The sequence below is a fragment of the Lethenteron reissneri genome, chromosome 39, assembly GCF_015708825.2.
Source record: "Lethenteron reissneri isolate LAM-NWPU_2019-01 chromosome 39, ASM1570882v1, whole genome shotgun sequence".
Classification (NCBI taxonomy): domain Eukaryota; kingdom Metazoa; phylum Chordata; class Hyperoartia; order Petromyzontiformes; family Petromyzontidae; genus Lethenteron; species Lethenteron reissneri.
Genome location: NC_083817.1, coordinates 7,145,151 through 7,151,765, shown reverse-complemented (window position 1 = coordinate 7,151,765; position 6,615 = coordinate 7,145,151). Strand labels below are relative to the sequence as shown.

The 6,615-nt window shown below is 43.9% G+C and overlaps 1 long non-coding RNA gene across 1 annotated transcript; it reads right to left on the bottom strand.

Moving 5' to 3' along the window:
• Positions 1 to 1,889: 1,889 nt before the first annotated feature.
• On the bottom strand, positions 1,890 to 3,755 carry LOC133352080 (uncharacterized). The gene is made up of 3 exons (XR_009756255.1): positions 3,698 to 3,755; positions 2,402 to 2,512; positions 1,890 to 2,004 (listed from the first exon to the last, which is right to left on the bottom strand). It is a non-coding gene; the product is annotated as an uncharacterized LOC133352080 (long non-coding RNA).
• Positions 3,756 to 6,615: the final 2,860 nt, after the last annotated feature.

The window sequence follows — 6,615 nt, the reverse complement described above, 5'->3', positions numbered from 1 at the left end:
TGTTCATCACGAAATCTAACACGGATAATATATCAATGCCATTGATCTCGAATCCAGTTATTGGAAAAAATGTTAGTTTTTCCTTTATAGTTTTTTCTTATATAGAACTATACATATCTTCTCATATTTTATTATGTGGCTGTGAATAAACCTCAGTTTGGTAAATACCTGGATGAAACAACACATTTTACTGGACATACCATGTCGAGAACATTTGCTCCTCCAACTAATTTTTGATATCACAGAGCAACTGTTCGTGTAAATCTTTGCACACGGTTTACAAATAGTCACTGCCTGCGAATTCGCATTCTCAATATTTGCCGCATATTTGCTAAGTACACACGGTCGGTCATTCGTTGGCTGAGCAATGGAGTCATCCAAGGTGAAATTGTTATTACGCCGAGTGGCATAATTCAATGGACAGCAAATGTACCATTGAATTGTCTTGAGGACGACTGCATTTTCTTGTATGTAAGTGCATGTATTCAGCAGACCTTTGTAAACAATAATTTTATTCGTAATAATTGTGGCCGGTAGAGAAGAAAATTCAGATGTGGTTGATACATTTTCACATTCATGAGTTCATGAGTTGATAATAGCTATCATTAGAATGACCCACGTGGGCATTAACGCACATCAACCTCTGAATATCAAGGCCAGTGTTTAACCATTAACACGGGCAGCACCCCTTTATCAGCGTACTAGCAGAAGTACCCGGCGTTGCCTGGGTGAAAAATATATTTCTTAATAACCTTACATATATACACAATACACAGATGGGCTGCTACCCCTGCCCCCCCCCCCCCAGCCACGATCTCCTTGGCCGCTGTGCAGTAGTATGTACGGCCTATAGTGTGGTGGGGTGTCGAGGCCTAGTAGCGTGCAGAGCCTCCGGCCTCACCTAAATTGGCCACCCGGCTGAGGCTGGGTACCGGGGCCGTTACCCCTCCCCCCCTCCGCGCTACAATAATACTGTGTAATCGCTATAATTTTATTATCTACCGACCCTATAATAGTAATTGCACACATTGGGGTGGCGGGGGAGTGAAGAGGACGTGAAACTTTGATGAATTTACCTCAGAGTCGCGTGGTGGGTGTCGAGGCCTAGTACCGTGCAGAGCCTCCGGCCTCGCCTAAATTGCCCACCCGGCTGAGGCTGGGTACGGGTGCCGTTCCCCCCCCCCCCCCCCCCGCGCTACAATAATACTGTCTAATCAGCTATAATTTTATAATCTACCAGTGGCGGCTCCTGCAAAATCTCTCAGGGGGGGCAAATGTCTGGATGATTGATAAGGATAAGGTCCATCCATGCAATGGATAAATTAACAGCTTAAGCATGTAAAGGCAACTTCACTTCTTTAATATTAATGAAAAATAAAGTGACTCTTACAATACATCTTGTTTGTTTCTATACTCACTATTAAAAAAACCACTCAAGTTTATTTTATTAAAGATTCCACTAGGTGGCCACAAATTATATTGTTGGATGAAACGTGCTTACGTATGATGACGTAAGCACGTATGATGACGTAAGCACGTTAGGGCGAGCCCTCCCGGAAGCCATAGAGAATGCATTGGAGCGCCCCCCGGTCGAAAAAAAACATCTTTGAATGTAAGTCTATGGGGCCACTCGGGGCGATTCTCAGCCAGAGTGAAATCGCCCAAAAAGAGGCGGTACTCCACAGAACGTGACATGACGCTGATTGGACTATATCCAGAGGCTGCAGTGACGGCTAGCGTGACTCTGTGGTTCAATGACATTGGTGGTGCGTCGCCCAATCGCCATAATGAAGAAACCGCCCCTGTAATCTACCGACCCTATAATAGTAATTGCACACATTGTGGTGGGGGGGGGAGTGAAGAGGACAGTTAAACTTTGATGAATTTACCTCAGAGTCGCAGTGTTAATGCGTGCGCCTATTTTTAACGGGAATTAAAAATGGCGTCCACCCCGCGGCGAATGCGTCGCTACCCGTTGCCAGGGGCAACCGCCGTCCAATGAAACTGCGTATGGTCCGGCGACACACAGACACACACACAGACAGACAGATTTGCGATTTTATATATATAGATACATGAGTAATACATAATTTACAAACGTAATCCTACTTCATGCGGAAGCAGAGTATTACGCGTAGTTATTGGAAAGTATGAATAACTTGAATTGTGTGTGAGAGATTACACTCCACGTCTCAATTACAGCTGTGTTTGACATTAAGCCATGCCATGAAATCTGCATAATGTCGAACACTTGTCATCTCGTGATCACGTACATGTGGTATTGGTAGCTGAACAATCTGACACATGGGGATATAATACTTGCAGCCTTGTTCACGACACTTAGTCATTCATCCGTCATGTTGATGCAAGTGAGATTGTATTTAAGACACTTAAATGATACCTGCGCTTCGAATTGAGTCCACGCGGTTGACTCGCAGTGGCCGAGGGGAAAGCGATCTTGGAATTTCCACATTTCCATGACGGCCCCAAGTTCATCCGTCGTGGCGTATCACTTGAGAAAGAGACGCGCGCGCACACATACAGACACACACACATAATCAGCCATGATCAATCCACTGCTGGATGAAAGGTCCACGGTGTGTGTTTGGTTCAGAGTGCCGACGTGGAATGAAAACGCTTTCGCTAGCGCTGTTCTCTGGCTTCATTTCAAATGTATGCACAGCTTCTCTCAGTCGTCCAACAGAGGGCAGCAAACATCCACAAGTTGCAGCATTTACAATATCTCGGTAGATTGGGTAGAATGACCGCTCCTGTACGCTGTTGTCTGGCTTGACCACTTGAATGTGAAATTGTATTTGTTGCTCTGCATGCACACCAGCCATGCGACGAGAAGATAACTCAAGTGTCAATATGAAGCTAAAAACAAATGCATGTACATCATCAATCATTGTTGAATGTTAATATATTTTGCTGACTGGCTTGCATAACCGAGTGTGTTCGTTCGTTTCTCGACCGGCTTGGTCATGGTGAGGGTCGCGACGGCAGCGTCTTGAGTAGGGCGATCCAGACCTCACTTGAATGGTTAAATACAAAGTAACCGAATTTATACAAATACATAAAACATTTAAATGGGTCTCAGTGTAGAAAGGGTTTTTCACAACTTACCCATTAACAAGGGATTGCCGGGCCGGAGACAGTTTCTATTAGCTGCTGTTAAGGCTTAAATTTTCGATTTGATTAATTCATGGACTTGCCAACAAGTGCAGGAATTAATCAAATCGAAAATTTACTTTTATAAATTTAATCGAAAAAATGGACTTGCCAACAAGTCCATTACATTTTCTTTTACACAGTTTTTTTTTTTGTAGTGACGAAGCTTGTTTGGGATACTGAAGGCTTTATTTAGAAATTAATTTTCCGCGTACAACTAACAGTTGCAACATCATGTATTTATCATCACAGCGTTAAATATTCTAGTGATGCAGTGTCCAGTGTGCCATGCTGTCCTAAATATGTGCTCGTTAACAGCACTTGCCCCATTCGTCTACATGTCTATATGGGGGATCTCTGTATGTGTGTATACATATACATAACTTTTACTTACTACATGTATACAGCACAACTTTGTTCGAAAATAATGGCATAAACGATCTGCAGTACACCATCTCCTTAAATTTTATTTAGCAGTGCAGAAGCACAAGGGGAAGTGGGGAGATCACCAGGGAATGCTGGTTACCGAATGTGGTGAAGGCTTTGTGACTTCCAAAATGCTTGCTCCCTGTATGCACCCCGACCTCGTCGGGTCTCAGATGCTGAGCAGCATTGAGCCGGTGAGTACTTTGGATATGGGCGACCCACCAGAACTTGCCACGGGTTGTAGACTAGGGGATGCAGGGTGGCGAGGAGTTGACAGTCCTGAGTGTGTCCCCTTGCATCTGTGGGGTTGTCTCCAGCTTTTCTGCGATTTGTTTCCACAGGAAGCAAAACACCCATTCATTGAAATATAAGAATTGGTTTTACCCTTTCTGGCATTCAGCTGTTCGCCAAAAAGGCGAACGCCTGTTTGCCTTTTGGCGTCCTCTGGTCTAACACTGTTTGAGACTAGGCTCTCAAGAAAACTGTCTCTGTTGTCGACCAATCACTTTCAAAGACAATGCATATATTACCAGAGCATTTTTGTTTGCATGTTCAACACAAGTATTGTGGTTAATGCAGACATTATTCCTTGCAAAAGGTTTCTGTTTGGTGTTTTAACATCTTAACATCGGTTTAATTGGCAAAAAGAGTAAATAGCTACTCGTATTTTGATCCTGGCAGAAATGACCCATTCATTTGAGTTGACCAAACATCCCAATGCAGGACCCTCCCGTATAAGAGTTCTGAGACTCACGCAGGCTTTAGTAAGTGAATGGTTGATCAGCAGGTCGTGTACTGTGGGGTAAAGTGTGCATAGCCCCACCTCTTCTAAGACATCGAGTCACCGTGGAAGAGAAGGCCACAAAACTCTCTTAGATTAGCTCTCTATAGCTCCCAATCGTGGAGGCCCTTTCGCCAGCCATAGCGTGACCAAACAATTGTAATGGTTCCACCTTTACCCTAACTTTATTGTTCTTAGAAATATCAGTCAAACAATATTTCCAATTACAAATGTCCTGCCGCTCATCCCAACCTCTCATCTTCAGTGACTCTGATCCCCTTGAAGGTGTCTAATATTTTCCACTATCACTTGATTGATCAGTCCTCAATCTTCACTCATAGAATACTAAACCAAGCGAGCAATCTTCCCAGTGTCGCTCCCACTCTTTTAGAAAATATTCAAGGGCGACCATGTCGTTAATCGTCTCATCCTGGCCTATCAGAAAATGTAAGATCCCAATTTTATTTTATTTCACTCGCTTTCACCTAACGTTGGACCCCATCTTTTGTTTCGTAAATTCATTTCTATACAGCATGGAAGCATGTACCGTTTAGTCATGACTAATCCACGACTGGATGAAGGCATTCTCAAGATGTTACTATATCTCATATACACCCAGTGCCTGTAAAAAAGGCCAATGGTATCACTCCATCTCTGCAGTGGGCATCGTCTTGGGTGCCTGTTGGTCATCATCTGATGTTCTGGCCCAAGCCCACTTGCATTTCTTAACGGTCACATTTTTTTCTTTAAGCTGTGGACATTCTTTCAACCACGTGTTCCTCTTTACGTCACTCATTGTAATTCCAAGTATGCGTCTCTCCGTGTGTCTTGGCATAATTTTCAGCTTTAGTTTCCATCTCCTTCGTCACTGGCCATTGTTCAGATTCAAAAATAATAGCAGGTATTTAGCATTAATTCGAAATATTCTTATTTACACACGTTGGTATGTTGCTTTTTAATTTTAAAATAAAAAATATAGATTCTCATCTGCCCATTGATTTCACTATTTTATAGCCAGGGCCACACATTTGTATAAACCACACTAAACAGGGAGACATTCTAAATGAACACCATTTCATTGCAGTGCCTCTGCACATCTCCCACTTATTTAACCTTTGAACAAGCTTTGAACAATCTCATATGTAAGACACGGAGCCATTGTATTCACAATATGCAATCAGTTGTTGAGAAATCAGTGAATACTTATCAGTCATATGATTATTATTTTTACGTCACAGCAAGGCATAATCAGCAGAAATTAAACGCAATCTGAAAATTACAGTAATATGAAGCATGCTTCATTATTCATCAATTTGTAGTTGCTTTATTTTGGAATAGAATGTATGGGAGATAACAGCATATTAACCCAAATATTGAGGCAGCCAATCGTTTAAAGAAAAAATAAATAAGTGTTAATGCGCAGGCTATGTCCTAAGAACAGCTGACGTGAGATGAAAGATAAAGAGTGGATAGGGACAGAAGGAAAAAGAAGCAGAGGAAGAGATCGGAGGGGACAGCACTTACACAAAATCACAGTGTTCATTGGCCACTACTGGACAGAAGCAACTAAGGATAGGAATGTAATAACATGAGGGAGGCATTCGCCCAGCAGGGGGAAATAACAGATTGAAAACAACAACATGGATAATATATGTTTCTGCATTGCAGGCTTTTTTTAGGCGTATCAATACCAGAAGAGGGACGCACTTAATAATGCTATTGTTAATCATAATCAGAAACGTGCAGACAACCAAGGCTTCTTTGGACCTAACAGAATGTCTACGTTCCATCGTATTGTAGAGGGCATCATCTGCAAGGCAAGAGCGATGTCACGACAGATCTGACCAAGCCACGAGTCCCTGGGACGGCGGACCGGACGGTGCTGTGACGGAGACGGTGGAGTTCCGCTCTTGGGCTGAAAGGATCGAGGCAGGGCACGTGTTGTGTGGCGGAGCATCGTCCTCCATACCTGTGTAGTGACAGAACGGTCACTACTGTGTTGGCCCGTACGAGGGCTGGGGGCCCCAAGGGGGTGCCTGGGGGGTCACGTGCTGGAGGGATCCGGACCTTCCCAGAGGTGGGGGAAGTGAGGCGTGGCCTGGGAAGTGAGGCGTGGCCTGGGAAGTGAGGCGTGGCCTGGGCGGAGCCGGCCACGCCAGAGAGACGAGATATAAGCGTAGTGTGAAGGCAGAGCAGGGCTGTTCCTGAGAAGAATGAAGACACCTCGTGAAGATGCC